A 22142-nucleotide genomic window follows, 5' to 3' on the forward strand; every position below is an offset into this window, starting at 1 on the left:
CTTTCCAGGAGACCTTCAGTGTGTCAGATCCTGTGCTAGACTCTGGGTGACAAAGATGAACCCCTGCTCCCGAGGATCTCCCAGGCCACGGAGCAGAACTGCACGTCCACACATCAGTGCCTTTCAAAGCTCTCAATGCTACAGACTGTATAGTTCATGCTTATGAACTGGCGTTGTTCTACCAGGTACTGATTCATGTAATCCTCACCATATAAGGTAGTTATTATCATCCTCATTTTACACGTGAGAAATCTGTGCAGAGAGGTCCAGGAACTTGCCTAAGATCACATGGCTGTATGTAGCAGCGAAGGATTTGGACCTAATTGACTCTAGAGCCCTGTGTTTGACTGCTGTGCCGTTATGTCTTGCCCAGGGCTGTAACCGAGATGAGACACAGAGTAAGGAGGGAGAGAAGCAGGAAAGAGTCAGGAGGCTTCAGAGAGGAAAACCCAGTCAATGACCAAGTGAGTGAGATTTCGCCTGGAGCTGTGTATTGCCTTTCTTAATGGATGCCCACGGCTTTCCTTTTTGTCAGCCAACCTTAAGGCTTATCATCCAGAACATAAGTTCTCACTTTTCAGTATTAGCAACATAAATGGAAAACAAATAGGAACAGGGCACAGGCTAAATATCAACTCCCAAAAATACTTCTAAGTGTTGTGTTTTCATTTTACCCATGACATGATATTATCTAGATGGCGGGATAATTCTTCTGAAAACAGGTATTAAAAACAAATCAATTCACCTCAATGGATGACAGCTAAAATTAATTAAGGCTTCTTACACTAAATCAAAATCAATGTTCACTTTGAGTTTGATACAGTCGGCCCTCAGCATCTGCGGGTTCCACATCCCTGAATTCAACTAACCTCAGATCCATACCGAGCGTTGACTGAACTGTGCCATTTTATATAAGGGACTTGAGCACCTGTATCCGCGTCCCACCCTTCCCCACCCCCCCGAACCAATGCCCCAGGGATACCGAGGGACGACTGTACTTAGAAAAAGCAAGGGGTCTAACTGCTTTATAAATCCTTACTTCCCAAAGGCCATTTTATTCACCATTTCTAAATACTCAGTAAAATGAATTTCCAGTTTATCAACAGCTACATGTTAATAACCTCTTGATGGGGGGGTGGGGCACAAAGTAGATGTTTTTGCTTAGCAATTATGTCTGTTGGAAACTCTCTTTTCTACCAATCTTATCTTCTGTCCATGATTTCTGCCTCAGGAGAAATTTCCTGATTGTTTTCTACCAAAAAGACAAAAGGAGGGTGCGACTTACTCAGGCAAAGCTTGAGAGTACTTTTCTATCAGCGACCCCATCATTCCATCTGAGATGAAATTTAATGTCTTCCAATAATCATTAGTTTTCTCTTTAGACCAAGAAATCCAAAAGAAAAGACTCAAGTTTTGTGTTTTGACCTGTGATACATTCTCACTGTCACAATGGAGCATGGGGAAGAGAATGCAAGTTTCATGAAAAGAAGTCAATTAGATTGATGACCACTCTTCTTACCTGCTTTCCTCTTCTTTCTGCAGTGGTTTAACCATCCTTGAATTGGTGCCCAACGTCACCAAGCCATTCCTGGGTTTCTCCCCCAATCATTCTCTGCTTATTTGGATTTTTCTCAATGATGACATTATCAGAGCCATTTGTCATATTTTACTCAGCAGGACCGGAAGAAAATATAAGCCTCAGTGTGGTAAGTTAGCTACCACGCTGATCTTAGATTTAAGTCCAGTTAGAACCAATGTCTAAAGCCTTGGGTAGGAGCAAAGTATCAGCACTTCCTACATCTCAAATGTGAACAAATGGGCCTGAATGATTTTCATGTATTTGCCATGTAAGACTATAAACTCAAGCTACAACAAAAATAGGGTGGGTGCAGAACAACTTTAATGTTTCAGTTATAAAAAAAGAATACTTGAGGACTTCATTGCTTATTATCATTAACCTAAAATAAAGTCATTCTTAGTTATGAGCACAAGTCTCAGAAGATAGTGTAAGATTTAGAGGGGAAGAAGTTACTGGAAAACCATGTGAGAAATCCTCTGAAGATTTTCCCCTCTTTATTTGCAAACATTAAGGCAGTTTTAACTGTCAGGTGATAGGATCTAATCTCAAGAAGCCCATTAGTCAGTGGATCTCAAAGTATCGTCCTCGGACCAGTACATCAGCATCATGTGGCAAGTTGTTGGAAATATAAGTTCTTAAGCCCCACCCAAGGTCTGTTGAATCTGAATATCTGTTTTTAGCCATCCCCCCAGGTAAATCTGAGCTATGCTGAAATTTGAGAACCACTGCTTTGAACCATTGAGCAATAAAACGATCAGACAGGGCTTCCCTGGTGGCGCAGTGGTTGAGAGTCCGCCTGCCGATGCAGGGGACACGGGTTCGTGCCCCGGTCCGGGAAGATCCCACATGCCGCGGAGCGGCTAGGCCCGTGAGCCATGGCCGCTGAGCCTGCGCGTCCGGAGCCTGTTGCTCCGCAACGGGAGAGGCCACAACAGTGAGAGGCCCGCGTACCGCAAAAAAAAAAAAAAAAAAAAAAAAAAAAAAAATCAGACAAGGAACTCAATCAGTTCACTTTTCTTTAGGGAAAAAAAAAAAAAATCACTACCATCTGATTTACATCCTGGTGATTCAGCAAACGGGGCATGACAGTTTTATCTCCCTTTGCTTCCTTGCCCTGCCGAGCCACCATCCGCATCCCCCCACCCCACACCAAGGAAACCTCGCCCCCTAACCCAATCCACCATTTCTTCCTCACACCAAACACAAGTACATGTCAACTTTGAATGCCGTTAACTGCAAACTGGTTTAGCTGGGAGATATCTCAGCTAAATTTAGATTCCAAACTTAGACTCCAGACTGTCATAAAAAGCAGATCTGGAATGCAGCTTTTCCCAGGTTGGTAATTACACCTAAAGGCCAGAAAGAGGAAGAATAACATTCTACCAAACTTTAAGAACACTTAGACAAAAGTCTACCGGGGAGGGCTGCCCTGGCGGTGCAGTGGTTGAGAATTCGCCTGCCAATGCAGGGGACATGGGTTTGAGCCCTGGTCCGGGAAGATCCCACATGCTGTATAGCAACTAAGCCCCTGCACCACACCTACTGAGCCCGAGTGCCACAACTACCGAAGCCCGCGCACCTAGAGCCTGTGCTCCGCCACAGGAGAAGGCACCAAAATGAGAAGCCCGCACACCCCAACTGGAGAAAGCCCACGTGCAGCAACGAAAACCCAACACAGCCAAAAGTAAATAAATTAAATTAATTAATTAAAAAAAAAAAAGTCTACCGGGGAACTCAAGAGGTGAGGACACAGCTTCTGTCAAAACAAAGGACATTCTCAGGCTTAGTAAATCAGTGGGTTTATTTCAGAGGTCTGAGAGACACTGAGATTCGAGAGGGTCTACCCCAACCTCCTCTACGTCATCTCCCCTCCACTATACATTACTCTTATGGAAATTGAAATAATCATGTGCTATTGATGGGGTCAGATAATTTGCTAATACAGCCAGTGTTCTGTGGGAAACTGTGACCCAAATTGACTTAAGCAAGAGAGCTACTAAGCAATTTCTCACGGCTCCTCCATCACAGCCCAGTAAAATAAGGCCAAGAATGTGGAAGAGCAAGATACACAAACATATTTCTTTCTTTGACTCTCGATCTTGAACTGACCATTTGTTTTATATTTGCGCGATCACCACGGTGGCATCTCGATGGTCTGTCCTTGCACACTGATGCAGATCAAAGGTGAAGATGTTCAGGTTCTTCAGGACTGAAACCTCCTTTTTACCCTTGTGTTTCTGACTTTGAAGAAGAGTAAACTATTAAGTGTTCACAGGCAACAGTACCTGAGCAGCCCTGAATTGCCCTGGAAACACCATGCAGTGTGGAAGATGAATGTATGCATCGTGGACTCTTTTCCCAGCCTCCATAGCTTATGCAGATCAAATTACATGTTAAAATGTAAGAAGCAGATAACAACTAAGAGCAATAGCTGCTCTTTCTTTATACCTGGAGGAATAAATCCACATGTGATGAACATCTATCATCGTTGCAGTTTGTTTCCTTGAATTTCAGTTTTCCTTTGCTTTTCATTATACTGTCAGAAATGCATGTGAGGTAACAAAGTGGACCCACTTTGGCAGGGGCCAAGCAATGTGTCCTCGGATTGATACATTCCATCCGGATAATGCATATGTCAGAGAGCCATGGCACATTTCTCTTCCTGGGGTTTCATCCTCACGTCCTGCCCATTTGTTCTTATAGATCACAAAAGATGTCTTTCACTTTGTATTCTTACCTGCTGCTGTTCCCGGTGTTTAATCTCACCGATCACATCCAGTACAAGCCAGCCATCAACCTACAAGGGATCAGCTTCATAATTACCTGGCTGCTGCTCTTGTTTGGCCAAGGAGTGAAGACCATGCAGGTCGTAGAGTTCTATGGGATGGTCACTGTCACCGAGGCGGCCTACTATGCCTACATTTACAGCGTGGTCAGCCCAGAGCATTATCAGAAAGTGAGTGGCTACTGCAGGAGTGCCACGCTGGTGGCCTACACGGCGGCCTCAGTGCTGGCCCAACTCTTGGTATCCCTGGCCAGCCTATCGTACTTTTACCTCAACGTCATATCCTTGGCCTCTGTCTCCATGACCTTCCTTTTCTCACTTTTCCTACCGATGCCTAAGAAGAGCATGTTTTTTTCATGCAAAACCCAGCAAAGAAGGTCCTCCAAAGCCATCAGGAAAGGATGCTGTCTTAGAGGAACCTCAAAAGGATCACAAACAAGTCTGCCAAGAACAAATCACTATTTCAGGGGACCTGGATGATGGCTAGTTGAGCAGCCCAAAGCCAGAAAGTGTAGCTTTGAGAGTTTCTGCAGTAGTTCTAGGACTTGAAGGAGTGTTACTCCTCAACACACTTTTTTTTTTTTTTTTTTTTTGCAGTACACGGGCCTCTCACTGTTGTGGTCTCTCCCGTTGTGGAGTACAGGCTCCGGACGCACAGGCCCAGCGGCCATGGCTCATGGGCCCAGCCTCTCCGCGGCATGTGGGATCTTCCCGGACCGGGTCACGAACCCGTGTCCCCTGCATCGGCAGGCAGACTCTCAACCACTGCGCCACCAGGGAAGCTCCTCAACACATATTTTTTACTGGTCCCTATGGTGGGCTTTTTCTACAGCAGGTTTTAGCCAGGTTTTAAACTATGTTCAAATCCTGTGAGATTACAAGGCACTGTCCCAGAGTTCCACAATATATAATGGAGCAGTGGAAGCCCTTGCAAACTTTGGGGGTAGCTATAGTTTATCTTTAGGGGTATGTGTAGTTATATCTTATCATTGTGCAAGAAATGTATTCTTTCAAATTGTATTATTGGATAATCTTGTTGTAGTGATTTCAACATTGAATACCAGATACTTTGAAAAAGAAACGAGTTATTGTCACAAAATTTAAAAGAAACAATATAACAAAAGGCTTTGATGAAGCTATACATGGAAGATAGAGTTTCACTCATTCCTAAAAACAAGGGCTGCACATTGGTGTCCCACTGGTCAAACATGGTTTGGCCATGGCGAGTTGGGTGGTTCAAAGTCAAACTATCAAAACTCTTTCCTCTCTCTAACCTTTTAGTAACTCTAGTCTTTAAACTGTGATTTGCAAACCACTAATATGAGGTGGGTAAATGATGGCCCACGGGCTACCAGAGCTAATAGTTTTTACATTTTTAAAACATTGTAAGGGGGAAAAAAGAATATATGACAAGGGTTTTAAAAAATAAATACATAAAAAATAAATACATAAATAAATAACTAGATCCCGCCAAACAACCAAATAAAAACAAAGAAAGATATGTGGCCCACCAGCCTGAAATATTTACTCTCTGGCCCTTTATAGCATACAGATCTTGAAATCAGTTTAGTGGATTTCTAACCAGAATAGAATGGAGTAGAATAGAGAGCGTATCAGTCTGTAAGGATAAATTCTGTTCTGTGAAAATTAGTTTACACACACATATATATGTACTGGTCAACATATAGAAGATATTTCTTTCTCAGGCTTTAGTCAAAGAGGTTTGAAAGTTACTGCTCTAGAATCTGTCTTATCACTTCAAAGTTTTCCAGTTGAGACAACTTAAATATCTGTATCTTTCCTTAACTATACATGTGGGGATTTGCCAAAGTTTGTTGCCTTCTATGAAGACTATTTTCCATACCCATTTACCCCATTCCCTCCCATATCCAATTATCTGCTAGAATAAAAGTACATCCAGACCGGATTCTAACAACCCTCCATCCAATCGTCTCTCCACAACCAAGTTACTGTATTATCCCATATAATTTTCTCTCTGGCCTTTCATGCATATAATACTTTCATTCAATTGTCATTAGTAAGAACTGAGGACATAGTCACCCTTAACAAATAAACAGTAATCCTTGATTTTGGTGAAAATGGCAGCAGAGGACAAAGAGCCTTCTGGAAATGGAAAGGCCCTCTGAGAGGATATGGTGTCCCTGAGCATTTATGGCTTTTCCTTGAGTTGGCTGGTATGTGTCTGTTTCATCCTTATTTACTATAGATTTCTGATATTGCATCTTGTCCAGTAGGAAGAAGGCAGGGAGACTGAGTGGCCTGGAGAAGCCTTGAGAAGTTCTCTAGGGGATGGAGGGTATCCAGCTTCTGCTACAGGAGTCCCCCTTCAACGCTTCCTGGGCTTTCTGTTTTGGCAAAACTTCCCTCCCAGCTGAGAAGCTACAGTCTTTGGGGTTTTTTAGATGCATGTCCAAGCACTCTTCCTTTTTCCCAGAACATATTTTGTGAAATTTGAAACACTTTTCCAAAAGGAGGGAACTGCAGAGAGAGAGGGAAGATGGGCTGATGCAGAAGTTAATACTCTACCGTCAGAAGGCAGAGCCCAGAGCCATCTTTGAAGTTAGCCCAACAATGCACACGGATCTTCCTGATGAAACAAAGCCTTCACATCAAATAAGACTTTGAAGATACTTACGTTTGAAGTTGGGGTGTCCCACACCCACGTATTTATTGAACATATCAGAGTCCATTGTTGGGCTCATATTCTTCTCGTTTCCCTTTCTGGAAATTCTATTTTGACTCCTAGAAAACTGTTCTAGGAATTGGTTCCCCTTCACTTATTTCCTCTGTAAGTACTTGCTCCTGGGGAGAAGCAGGAAAAATTCCTCTTCTCTCCAGGTAATGTGCAGAAAAGATAAAATTTTCATAAAATGTATTCTTGACAAGCCCTTTAAACACAAGTAGTCTTTAGTCTCTTGGTGATAGTGAAGACCTTACTTAGTGTCAAATTTTTAGGCAAAACCAGGTGAGGTAGGATTGGGTTGCTGACCTAAGGCCTCACGCAAATTAAACTATGTCTTCAAGAAAGAAAGCTGAGGGTAGTAAGAAATCTGACAATTGGCTGCTTAGCTCCCAGCACATTGTGGGAACACACTGGAAGTTTGTCTATATTATGCACATTATAAAATGGCTTGTCCTGTGGCCGCATATGCTCCCAAGCACTCCATTAGTTGGATCAGGGCTTGGGTCAGGGTTTCTCATCCTCACACTGTTGACATTTTGGGCAGGGTAATTCTTTGTCATGGGGCCTGTCCTGTGCATTGTAGGATGTTCAGCAGAATCTCCAGTCTCCAGCCCACTAGATCCCAGTAGTCAGCCCCTCCCCCAGTCATGACAACTAAAAATGTCTTCGAATATTGCCATCTGTCCCCTGGAGGCAAAAACACCCCTGGTGAGAACCACTGGGTTAGGGTTACGTTCGATTTGAGTTAGGATCAGAACTTTTACAATCTTTGTCACACTCTATTAAAACCACAAATTGGGCTTCCCTGGTGGCACAGTGGTTGAGAGTCTGCCTGCCGATGCAGGGGACACCCCGGTCCGGGAAGATCCCACATGCCGTGGAGCGACTGGGCCCGTGAGCCATGGCCGCTGAGCCTGCGCGTCCGGAGCCTGTGCTCCGCAACGGGAGAGGCCGCAACAGTGAGAGGTCCGCGTACCGCAAAAAAAAAAAAACAACCTACAAATTTATTGCCATATGATATCACTTATACGGGGAATCTAAAATATGACACAAATGAACTTATCTACAAAACAGAAACAAACTCGCAGACACAGACTTGTGGTTGCCAAGGGGGAGGAAAGGTGGGGGAGGGATGGATTGGGGAGTTTGGGATTAGCAGATGCAAACTATTATATATAGAATGGGTAAACAACAATGTGCTGCTGCATAGCACAGGGAACTATATTCAATATCCTGTAATAAACCATAATGGAAAAGAATATGAAAAAGAATATATATATGTATATTTGAGTCACTTTGTTGTACAGCAGAAATTAACACAACATTGTAATTCAACTATACTTCAATAAAACATTTTTCTTTAAAAAAACTACAAACTTATTTGTCTCATTTCTTCAGTAGGGTGTATTATTTTTCAAGAGCAAGGATCCATAGTTTACTACCATGTTTTCCCACAGAGAAGCTCAAAAATGCTTGGTGGGCAAGTAAGTCAATGAATGACCAAATAAAGAAGGGAATGAACAAACACACAAATGGGGAAGAAGTGTGTAGAAAGAATTCTGGAAAGGAAGTTTGGTACCTGTCAGGGACCTTGAAAAAATTTTTAAACAATGTTACAGAGAAGAAAGAGAAAAACAGAGACAAGGACAAAGAGAGAGGCCGTTCTTACTAGGCCGTTCTTACATGGCACAGAGAAAGGGTGTGCTAGAAAGAGCTAGTGTTTGTGTTGAAGAACTTGGTACCTCACTCGGTCACCAAGGGTTAACAATTGCCCATTTCTTACCTATCGCCTTGTCTTGACCAAACTTCAATCAGGCTCCTCTCTTTCCTACAGGCCTCCACCCCCTGCCTTATCTGTTTCTCCTGGGAACTGGCTGACCACAGAGGGACACTTTCCTGTCAGACTCTATTGGTCACTTCCCCTTGCTTGTCCAACTTCCCCTCCAAAGATCCTGTATATCTCTGCTTGCCCAATAGCAAAGGGTTATCTTTTAAAAGAAAAACATTTTTCAGTTTGATTTTAAGATACTTTCAGATTTGGGCAATTGCAGCATTCTCCAGATTCCAATCGTTTTTCTTATAAATAAGCCTCTCCCTGTCGACGTCTGGATTTGCTTTTGTTTGACACCAGGCTTCTGAGCCTGAGTTTTACCTTCTGCAAAGGGAAGAGGAAAGAAAAAGTGACCTCTAGGGGTCCTTTGCAGTCTATGATTTTTGGAAACCCAAACATAGTTGGTCTATTTCAAACGCTGAGAGAAAAAAGATAGGTACAGTTTGCAGAGCTGGATCAAGTGATTTTTCATTCAATCAAAGTTCACAATAAGTCAACCTTATTTACCATAGCCTGGAGATGCTTCAGTGCTTATGCAATGTAGATTTTAGCAAAACAGTACACTACTTTATTATGCATAGAATAACAGGATGATTGGGGTTTCCTCTCTTTTCAGGGGTACATGGCAGTGGGCCATGTAAACGTCAACTAGAATCTTCTGGGAGAGTGGCTTTGGGAATCTTGGCTTTGGGAATCTTCTCTGCAGCTGATGCACGATCTCTATTTCTCATGCGTCCACAGCTAATAGCTGGGTGTGCTCTGCTGGTCTTTGATATTCAACTCAAGTTACATGCTTCTTATAACTATAGCAGCTTATGTATGTATCATTTCTTTCTTTAACCATCTAAATCTCAAGCAACAAAATATGTTTCTTTCTTTATTCTTCCAGTTCCTCTAAATAGCATTTTGCATCGTTATATTTAATGCTTTGTATAAGAGACAATGGAACTATATTCCTATTTTAACGAACTTTCTCTTGGGACTTAAAATTATTAATCAGGCAAAAAAAAAATCAGAGTTCTCACAATTAATAAACAGTGATATATTTTTCAGTTTTGATTTTTTATCTTTTTGGTATTCCATTTATTTATTTAACAGAATCATTTTATTGATTTTTTTCATTCATAGTGCCTCCCTTTTCTTTCTTGGTATGAACACGTAACATGAGATCTATCCTCTTAACAGATTTTTCAGTGTACAATACAGTATGGTTACCTATAGGCACAATGTTGTACATCTGATCTCTAGAACTTATTCATGTTGCATTACTGAAACATACACAATTTTACAGGTTGATTAGCAATTCCTCATTTTCCTCTCTACCCAGCCCTTAGAAACCACCACTATATTCTTTGTTTCTATGAATTTTATATTTTAGATACATTGTAATAATGGAATCAGGCAGTATTTGTCCTTCTGTCAGTGGCTTATTTCACTTAGTGTAATGTCTTCAAGGTTCATCCATGTTGTCCAATATTGCAGAATTTCTTTCTTTTTTAAAGGCTGAATAATATCCCAGTGCATGTATGTACTACATGTTTTTATCCATTAATCCATCAATGGACATTCAGGTTGTTCCCATATTTTGGTTATTGTGAATAGTGTTATAATGAACATGGGAGTGCTAATATCTCTTCAAGATCCAATCTCTGTAAATTCACTCATATCTAATTACTACTCTAACTTCTAGGCAAATTTTAAAATAAACTTAACAAGTGTGGAGTAAATGTATCTATAATGCAAAAGGTTAGTGTTCAAGTTTGGAAGAAATTCTAAAAATTATTGACCATGGTTTCAACCATCATGTGATATAAAACGTTCACATAAAATGATTGTGATTCTTCTATAAAAATATATTTATTCCTATTTCTTTTTCATAATACAGAAACTGATAAATTTAATTAAATATTAGACAAAACAGTTATCTAGTACCAATTACTTACTCTCTGATGGAGTGCAAGCTCTGTGAGGATAGTGTCACGCTTGTTCATGATTATACACCCAGTACTTATCCTGGTCCTTGCTCTATGGCGAGCACTTGACCAGCCTTTCTACAGAAAAAAAAAGAACGAATAAAATATTTTTAAAACTTTGGGCTATTGAATTTTTTAAAATTTAACCATTCTATTTTCATATAGGTACAAATTAATGTTCTTTAATGCTTTAGAAAGTGTTCCTATTACTTTCCTTTAGGTTACAGGGTAAGCTGGTAAATGCCAATCCCATGATTCCATAATACATGGGGCATAAACAATTAAATAAAATTTCAAGGTGGTTCTATCTTTTAAATTATAGACTATCCCAAAGGCTCACTTGTATTTAGTGTTAAATGCCTAACAAAAGAACATGAATACAGTTCTTTTCCAAAGAACTTACTAGCTGGGGCCATGTACTCTGCATGGTAGCTTTATGGCTCCAGAGTGAACAAGTGGATGCCATTGAGAAATGACCCAGCAGGAATTCTGAAATAAGGTCTTAGATAATATGATTACATGTAATTTCAGGTAACTGGGAAAGTAATTTCTGGGTTTAGACTGAGAAATCTTAGTAGTCAATGCCACTCTCAGTCTGCCATCAGAATTGTGGTTTCATCCGAAACCACCATGTGCATAGGTCTTATCCAAAACCAAGTCATCACTGACAAGCTGTTTAAGCATCTGTACAAATTAAATCAACATTCCAGCCTGGAATAATTTACACACTAAATGGGAATCTGCCATTTGATTTAATCTAGGTTTCAAAACATCAATCTAGTATAACATTTGTTCAAGGGAAAAATTTTTAGCTTAACAAGAAATACCTGAAATTATAAGGCTCATTTGGACCACCTGTTCTGTTCTCTTTGTGGGACCTAGGGTTATTTTTGGTTTTAGTTATGTTTAGTTGGTAATTCTTTACCCTGAGGTAGTGCATTTTCACTGAATCACATAATTTTTAAATGCTTGCATTTGTTGTTTTTTTTAAATATATATATATATATATTATACATCTTTAATGGAGTGTAATTGCTTTACAATGTTGTGTTAGTTTCTGCTGTATAACGGTGAATCAGCTATATGTATACATATATCCCCATATGCCCTCCCTCTTGAGTCTCCCTCCCACCCTCCCTATCCCACCCCTCTAGGTGGTCACAAAGCACCGAGCTGATCTCCCTGTGCTATGCGGCTGCTTCCCACTAGCTCTCTATTTTACATTTGGTAGTGTATATATGTCCATGCCACTCTCTCACTTCGTCCCAGCTTACCCTTCCCCCTCCCCGTGTCCTCAAACCCGTTCTCTACGTCTACGTCTTTATTCTTGTCCTGCTCCTAGGTTCATCAGAACCTTTTTTTTTTTTTTAGATTCCAAATACATGTGTTAGCATACGGTATTTGTTTTTCTCTTTCTGACTTACTTCACTCTGTATGACAGACTCTAGGTCCATCCACCTCACTACAAATAACTCAATTTCGTTTCTTTTTATGGCTGAGTAATATTCCATTGTATATATGTGCCACATCTTCTTTATCCATTCATCTGTCCATGGACACCTAGGTTTCTTCCATGTCCTGGCTATTGTAAATAGCTTGCATTTGTTTTTAATGTGAGGATTTTGGAAGGGATATAAAAGTAGTTAAAACTTCTCATTTGGTTTTATGTTTTTAAAGAGATTCAAGTTACAAATGTTTGAGTAAATTGCATGGAAGAATTCTAGTTGGTATATGTTAGCTTGGCCTGACTAAATTTAAAAACCAGTAAGATTATTTAAAATGAATTAACTGCCAGATATTATCACCTGTGAAAGGAAGTAATTTGTGACTTTTCCAGAGAAAAATTCACCTATTAGACTCTGAAACTGCTAATTTAGACAATCAGTGATCCAGTGAACAATCTCCAAATAAGTACAAGTTCATCAATGGACCTGTGTTTTCACTCACTGATACAGCTCCTTTAAAAAGTAGTGGGGAAAAAAAAAAGAAAAAAAAAAAAGTGGTGGGAACGTAAACTGATACCGCCACTATGGGGAACAGTATGCAGGTTCCTTAAAAAACTAAAAACAGAACTACCATATGACTCAGCAATCCCACTACTGGGCATATACCCTGAGAAAACCATAACTCATAAAGAGACATGTACCACAATGTTCATTGCAGCACCATTTACAATAGCCAGGACATGGACACAACCTAAGTGTCCATCGATAGATGAATGGATAAAGAAGATGTGGCACATATATACAATGGAATATTATTCAGCCATAAAAGGAAACGAAATTGAGTTATTTGTAGTGAAGTGGATGGAGCCTGTCATACAGAGTGAAGTAAGTCAGAAAGAGAAAAATACCACATGCTAACACATATATATGGAATCTAAAAATTAAAAAATGGTTCTGATAAACCTAGGGGCAGGACAGGAATAAAGACACAGATGTAGAGAATGGACTTGAGAACAGGGGGAGGGGGAGGGTAAGCTGGGACAAAGTGAGAGAGTAGCATTGACATATACACACTGCCAAATGTAAAATAGATAGCTAGTGGGAAGCAGCTGCATAACACAGGGAGATCAGCTCAGTGCTTTGTGACCACCTAGAGGGGTGGGATAGGGTGGGAGGAAGGGAGACGCAAGAGGGAGGGGATATGGGGATATATGTATACATATAGCTGATTCACTTTGTTGTACAGCAGAAACTAACACACCATTGTAAAGCAATTATACTCCAATAAAGATGTTTAAAAAAAAAAAAGGTGACCTCTGAACCTCATCTACATCACATAATATTCAATATCCTCTAGTTGCAGAGTAGTTGGAATATTTGGCTTAATTTTAGAACAGGTTAACTAGTTTTAAATTCTTATCATAATCTATCACATCCCCCCATGTAATGCTAAAATGCAACATTTCACTATTCCATTTGTCCTTTCCTTCTTCTCTGCTAAAAGAGCTTTTAGCAAAAAAGTGGCAACAAAAGGCTTGGCTTCCTGAGCAGAGCAACTCGATTTACTGCTCTGTATTTAAAAGCCCACATATGTGCTCTTTTAAAACTCTTCCCATTTGTACGATGTCAGATTTCAGATCGCCATTAATCTCAGCATGGAACCCTCTGCCCTGGTGTTGGGAGTCAACGCCTTCATTGCCTTGCTGACCCAAACCATCCTGACTGTGGCCGTGATTGACAACCAGGGACCAGGGCTTCCAGCCCACATTGAGGTAAGTGCATTGCTTCTGTGCCTGCACTGACACAAAGGCATATCTTTAAAAATATATATATTTTTACAATCAGATTTATTGAGACATAATTTATATACAATAAATTTACACATAAATAAATTTATGTACAGTTCTATTAATTTGAGCAAAGATACAACTGTGTTGTCACCACCACAGTGAAAATCAAGAACAGTTCCTTCACCCCAAACAGTTCCCCATGCCCCTTTTTCGTCAGTCTCCTCTTTCAACCTCCCTCCCCAGCCCACTGATCAGTTTTCTATCCCTATAGCTTTGTCATTTTAGAAAGTCATAGAAATGGAATTATAATAGTATATAGCCTTTTGTTTCTGGCTTCTTCCATTTCTCATAGTGTCTTCAGATGGAATAATTCTGTATTGAGAAATAGAAATATAATGTAGTTAAGATGCATTCTATTTCTTAAGAAACTTTTTCATTAAACAGATGACCTTTTTATTAAACAGGTGGAAGAATGAAGGAACTACCTAAAATAGGACCATGAAGTCATGCCCATCTAAGTGGTTCCCATTTCCCACAGCTAAAGGTTTTTCCTTGCCTTGGCTAAAGTTCATTCTCATTAAAGCTTAGTTCACAAATTCCATAAGCCTACTCAATCTCATGAACAAAATGGTCAATTTTACATAACTCTATAAATATGTAATACAAAATATTTAGAATATTGAACTATCTTCTTTGAAAACAAAAGAAAGAAATCATTTCACAAAACACAATTAAATAAAATAACACCGGGATATTTAAAAAATCTATTTTAACCTCCCACTTGTTCAATAGAAGGAAGGATATCTGCATTTAGTAAATATTAAAACTAAGACTCATATAGATTCAGTACTTTCTGAGATAATAAAGCAAGCAGTTTTTACTCTCTAAAATTAAATTTGAATTCCCGATTTATTATCTGGCTTGCAATTCTCTCCCCTGTTTTTCAGAAATTATTAAGTGTGTGATGGAGAGAATACAAGCTTAAAATCAGAAAAATATAGATTTGAATATTCAAGTTTATTAGTAACTATTTTAAAACTTCTAATTTTGGAAAATTTCAAATACACTTTAAAAAGTAGAATAGTGTAGTGCAACTTCACCCAACTTTAACAATGATCATTTTGTGGTCAATCTTGTTTCATCTGTACTCCTCATGCAATTCCTCACCTTTTTTAATATTTAAGTTTATCATCAATAAAATGGAGAATATAACACCTACTTCATGAAGTTTTACAGAGACAGAATACCAGCCTGTTAAACACATGATTCCTGGCCCATAGTGTATTCAATACATGGGTGTGTTTCTCTCTTCTCCTAATTGAATAAATATTCACATTAGTCACACTGTTAGGATGTACTTATTTTTTCTAAGGACTTTTACATTAATCATCTCCAGATAGTTCCTTTTTTTTTTACACAAACCCACTGTGTCTTAATTTGAAATGAATATATTCCTATGACTGAAGTAGGCAAAATAGAACTTGAGATGAAAATTATCCATCAACCTGTCTATCCTCCTTCTGCTGCTATTTTGTATAACCTGATTTCAATGTCTGCTTTGCCGGCAAATCATTTTGACCTTTCTGGGGAGTTTATGCAAATATCAAAGACTCAGAAAAAAATTAAATTTGGCAGAAAAAGTCAAGCTTCATCTTGTTTCCCTTGACGATACAAGATTTTTCATCTTTCTAACTTCTCAACCAAGGGAAAACTAGATTTAAGAAACTTCTCCAAGATCTTTCTTTGTATTTCTATATTTTCTCTTCTAGTTTCTGCCAACATCCTCAGCACTAGGAATAACTTTCATTGAGGTTCTTTCATTGAAAATTGTTTTAAACCTCAGCTCCCAAAGGACGGACTTGTTTACCCAGGGGCCAGAGCAGAGTAAGCAAAAAAACACACAATCCAAAGGCATAATAGAAGATAAATCCTATTTCAATAAAATATTTCCCTAGACAAAAATGTGTTATTGCAAATCCCTGGTTTTGAAAAGCAAACTTCTTCAAAATTGATTTTTGGTAGGAATCTAATTAAATATGCTTGAATTAAACTTCTAAGTGCCAAGACTGTAAAGATATATTGATTAATAACTCCCTAATCTCCATCATAAACGTTCATTTATCATTGATTATGCACTTATGACATCCCATGAGCTCTTTAATGTAATGCCATTTTAAAAGATTGGAATCTAAAAAAATAGAAAGTACCACGTCAGCATTTTCCACATGACACAGAGATTTATCGGAGAGAAGACTGCATTGAAACATCCTAAAGTAATTCTATTTTCTCAGCATTTCTCAAACCGTTATGGCAACATAGGCTATTTATGAATTTTGCAATTTTAAAAAAGCCATGAAGAGCTTAAAAAGATGATTCAAGCACATCTTCAAAGATTACTGAAAACTAGGGGGAAAAAAGGCCCATGAGAAAAGCTAAAAGAATCTTTTTACCTCATCTAGAAAGAGTTAAGGAGTAATTTAATAATAATCTTTAAATACACAGCCAATTAGGCAAGGAGTGGTAACTGTAAAGTCTCTATCTTTACTAAAAGCATAAGAATATGTTGTGATATATAGATGATATAACATAATTTCCTGGGGGGAATCTTATTTTTAATAGATGAAATTCCTCAGTCTAAAATATGGGGGGTGGGGCACGGGGTGTTAGAGGAAGTGGGTGAATAACCACACAACCTCTCAATAAAGGTTAACTTCTTCAGATAACCCTTTAGCTAAGTAAATGAAGTAATAACACCTCACTAGTTTCACACCAAACACCCAGCTATTGACAAATTGGTTGCCTGTTACTCTCTCTCTCCACCTCTCTCTCTCTCTGTCTCTCTCTCTCTCTCACACACACACACACACACACACACACACACATCCTTCCACCCTCCAACTTGCAAAGATACTCTTTTGAATGGGGAACAGATTGGGTGAACATCCGTTCTTCCCAACTGAGGGAGTTGACAGTTAGGACCTCCTCTCATTCACGAATCTCATTGCCTTCGCCCTCCTCCTCCCTGGATGGTCTGGAGGCTTAAGATATGAAAAGCAACTCTGTAATTTTAGAAGAATATTTTTTCCTCCTACCGTGTTTGGTTCTTAGCTGGGTCTCTGTAACAAAAGACAGATTAACAAGAGAAAAGCATACGAATTTATTCGATCTAAGTTTTATGTGCCACAGGAGCCTTCATAAGGAAATGAAGACCCAGAGAAATATCTAAACCTGTGTGTTTTTATCTTAGATTTGATGAAAACTGGAAAGTCATGAAAAAAATGTGATAGGACAGAAAGGATATGAGCTAAGAGTAGTAAACTGGGGGAAACTTAGCATAGCCTGCTTATTCAGGTTCCTTTCTGTGTCCCTTTGTCTTTGGAGGTAAGGATGCTCCTTTCCTCTGGGTATAGGGAGGGCACCTCTCACATGAGGGTCTAATGACCTGCTTCAGGGGAAAGTCAGAAAGTCCTTTCTGCAGTGTCTCAAATTCCTATTAAAAATATTAGAGGGGCTTCCCTGGTGGCGCAGTGGTTGAGAGTCCGCCTGCTGAAGCAGGGGACACGGGGTCGTGCCCCGGTCTGGGAAGATCCCACATGCCGCGGAGCGGCTGGGCCCGTAAGCCATGGCCGCTGAGCCTGCACGTCCGGAGCCTGTGCTCCACAACGGGAGAGGCCACAACAGTGAGAGGCCCGCGTACCGCAAAAAAAAAAAAAAAAAATTAGAGAAAAACAAATATTGTATATTAATGCATATATGTGGAATTTAGAAAAATGGTACAGATGAACCTATTTGCAAAGCAGAAATAGAGACACAGATATAGGGAACAAACATATGGACACCGAGGGGGGAAAATGGGGGTTGGGATGAATTGGGAGATTCGGATTGACATATATACACTACTATGTATAAAATAGATAACAAATGAGAACCTACTAAAAAAAATATTTAGTATGCCAAGATGCATATTTGGGGGTAGCATTCCTAAACCCCATTACCACCAAGTTTGGGAAGCACACATGAAAAAGAAGAGAAGAGTAGTGGTGCAAAGTGGTCACTTGATGTCATGAAAATCACAGTGCCATGCTGCTCTGTCTTTCCTGTCCTCCCTGGGGAATGCAAAATGATCCTTTCTAGCTCTCCTGGCAGAAAGCCATTGCACTCAGCTACTCTAGGACCTGCCAGATGGACCCTGATTACATAATCCATTAGGTTATCTAGCTAGGATAACTGGTGCCTTCGTCTACCCTAAATTAAATAAAAGTAGGATCATGAAAATGGATTTTTAGTTATAACCCCAAAGGGCTTAATTAAGGGAGGGACACTCTAAACAGAAAGATTACCTCACAGAAAGTAGAGCAGTGATGCTGTTATTTTAAGTGCATGAAATAGGGTTGTGTTCAAATTGGGGGCAGCCTCACATACACCAAAACTGAAAATTTTCAGATGTGTTTAAAGCATGTAATACTTGCCAGCCCAGGTAGCTCAGATGAGTGTTTTCACTTCACATCCATTAATCCAAACCTGTGATGGGTACAGCTGCTCAGCCTTAGGCTTCACTATTTCATAAGCTATTTTGGAGTCAACTCAAAGAATAGCTGAAGTTGAAAGCCAGATTTTCAATATCAAACAAAACAATGACTTATATGGATTTCCAACGTGTTTGGGCCCTGATCATTCGGACAACTTTTTTCTTACCTTTCTATTCTCGTGGAGATGGCCTCAATGCAGTTATCTTCAGGGGAATAGGATTGAGGGATTGAACTTGAAGAAGGAGAAGAGAGTGATGTTTGACATTTAAACAAATTTCAACAAGTGTTTTTAAAAATATTAAAGGCTTACTTCCATTAAAGCAACAACAGACTAGATATCAGGAAAATCCTTACACTACAAAACACCTAAAACTTGTGGATATAAATTTAACTTTTAAAAATAAATGTCTGAATTGGTAATAAGTAAGAAAAATTCCTCAGAGGCCAAAGCAGGATAGGAAACCAGATAGAAAAGGAAGCGCTGTGTCTGTCATGTGCTCAAGGCATCTGCTGATTCTCCCAGTGACCTGGAGTTTGGGTTTCAGTGGTACCCCAAAGGGCTACATCCTCAGTGAGTGGTGAAATAGAATAAAACGGGGGGGGGGGGAACCCTAACAAAGAAGACTAATCTGGGTGGAATTGGAAGAATTAACTCTAAGAATTTGTCTTCATAAGCCAGCACTCACATAATTCTAGAACCCAATTCCTGCAAGCTAATTTCTTTTTTAAACTGAGAATTTAGTTTAAAGTGGTCTGGGGACTTCCCTGGTGGCGTAGTGGTTAAGAATCTGCCTGCCAATGCGGGGAACACGGGTTTGAGCCCTGGTCCGGTAAGATCCCACATGCCATGGAGCAACTAAGCCCGTGTGCCACAACTACTGAGCCTGCGCTCTAGAGCCCGTGAGCCACAACTACTGAAGCCCGCGCGCCTAGAGCCCGTGCTCTGCAACAAAGACAAGCCACCCCAATGAGAAGCCCGCGCACCACAACGAAGAGTAGCCCCTCCTCGCCCCAACTAGAGAAAGCCTGTGTTCAGCAACGAGGACCCAATGCAGCCAAAAATAAATAAATAAATAAATAAATTTTTTTTAAAAAGTGGTCCGGATTGGCAATGGTTGCAGGCACATATATGTATTAAAGCAGATGCTCTCTAGAAGAGTGTCCCTCAATACAAGAATCAAAATATTGCCACAGATGAAATTCCACCAAATATGAGTTTATGATTACAAAATCCAAAATCATATAAGGATATAAAATATCATAAGCAAATCAACTGAAATAATAAACAGCATAATCAGACCAACAAAGGTTTTAAAAGAATTATCAGCATCATTGTGTGGAATTGCTGGATCATGGCAATAATAAAATGCAAACAGAGTTTTAATCAGTTTTATTATTGCTTTTAAATTCTCTACGGACAATTCTCCCCCTTACTGACTGCACCCAGGACAGACAACTCCTACCACCAGCATTCTTATACACCCCCGCTTTGTTTAAGGGTGAATATGTCAAGTGTAACTACTAAAAAATTAGAAATAGATTACATAATTTATATACAGAAGAGAGGAATACAACATATTATGGAAAAATGATAACCCTAAAGAATTCAAGAAAGGAGAGGAGAATTCAGGAGCATGAAAAAATACGAAAAATATAGTAGTAAGAAATAATAAACAAGCTCCTAGACTGAACTACCGATTTACAGAAAATAGAGGAGGTACAAGGACTCATTAAATAACATCCAGGGATATCACTCAAAAACACCAGAATCTGGGAAGCTATGGTTCTTTTCAACAAATAAAATTCAAGGGGATAAGAAAAAGAAGTTGATAGTATCTTAGGGGATCTATCAATCAATTGTCATGTGTGAATTTTATTTGAATCCTGATTCATACCAAGAAACTAATCAGGGAAATCTGAACACTGACTAGAGATATTAAAGAATTACTAATGTTTTTAGGTGTGATAGTAGTTTGTGGTTATGCTTTCGTGAGTCCTTATTTTTAAAGATACGCACAAATATTTATTAAGCTATATGATACAGGATTCAAATTAATCTATGAGGGGAAAGGGTAAGTGCTTGGGGCATTGATGAGACAAGATTGGCTCTGAGCTGGTAATTGATGAAGCCTGGTGATGGATAAATAGGCATTTGTAAACTATTCTGTCCACTTTTGTGAACGTTTATAATTTTCTAAAAATTAAATTCAAACAATTTTAAGTTAAATTACCCAGTAAAAAAAAGTAAAATACTAAAAGGTATTGCCAGACAGGATTCCAATTATAAATGGAATCATTATAAATGATTCCAAATATATTCTATTTATAGAAAACACATCTAAAATACAAGGACATCTAAGGTTCAAGGGGGAGATGGGGGAAAGAAAAAATTCACACCATACAAACAAAAAAATTTTTAAGTTACTATAGTTAAATTTTTAAAATATAAAATATAATTAAGGCCTCTTGATCTAGACATATAAAAGAGTCATTAAAACAAGGGTTCAATTATTTCATTAGAAACATACATTAATTCTAAACTTTTATAGGTCTATTAATATAATTTCAATGGTTCTAGATGGAAACACTGCCATTTTTTCAAGTATATTACATTCTAGGAAAAGAATAAACTATATATACAGATATAGTAAATATGTATTATATCTGTATATATAACTATATAGTTATAGTTTTAGAATATGTATATATTTGGAGAGTTTCAGAAGCATACAAAGTTAAAATTTACTGAATTCATACTATATAGGCACACTTCTATATGCCTTACATGTAACAACTTATTTAATCCTCACAACAAGTGTGTGAGTAGGTATTGTTATTATTCTAATTTTACAAATGAGAAAACCGAGACAGAGAATCACACCTGCGGAAGCTCTCTCAGCTTGTAGTAAAATATCATTATATATATTCAGTGTCAGACTTATGTGACTCATTGTCCTTTTCTTTTCCTTTCATTCTTTTTTTTTTTTTTAGTTTTTAGTTTTTAGTTTAGGGGAGTTAATTTTCTGTCATTGTTGGACTTTTCCTAATAATAAGCATTTACATAATCTATTCAGCCAAATACAGAAAGGGAAAATGTAGTTCTACTATGAGTCAGAAACTAAACGAATCAGAGGACTCAACTCCTGACAGGAGCCCAGTAACACAGTTTTAGTCTGGTCTCTCCCACCATGGACTCAGAGGACAGGCTTCCTGAATATGTGTGGTGCTAAAATACATGGTTCTTTAGTGTTTTATCCTAGACTAAGATACCATGAAAGACAGGACCATCATGAACCTCATCAACATCACATTAAAGCCTCAGCTATTGGCCAGTAAACAGGATACAACCAAAAGATGGAGCTGATGAAACTGAAACAAACCATCTGTATGGTCTCAGTGAGCAACTGGGACCCAAAATACCATTTCAATACTTTCAAGTCTGTCCCCAAAATAACATGGAAATCAGACAACTTGGATCATCCAAGAGCAGGAAGATGAAATATCCT

General features: G+C 39.0%; 1 pseudogene; it reads left to right on the plus strand.

The window, feature by feature from the left end:
- The first annotated feature begins 386 nt into the window (after positions 1-386).
- On the plus strand, positions 387-21808 carry LOC137225980 (thiamine transporter 2-like; annotated as a pseudogene).
- The last annotated feature ends 334 nt before the right edge of the window (positions 21809-22142 follow it).

The sequence above is a fragment of the Pseudorca crassidens genome, chromosome 6 (genome assembly GCF_039906515.1).
Source record: "Pseudorca crassidens isolate mPseCra1 chromosome 6, mPseCra1.hap1, whole genome shotgun sequence".
NCBI lineage: Eukaryota > Metazoa > Chordata > Mammalia > Artiodactyla > Delphinidae > Pseudorca > Pseudorca crassidens.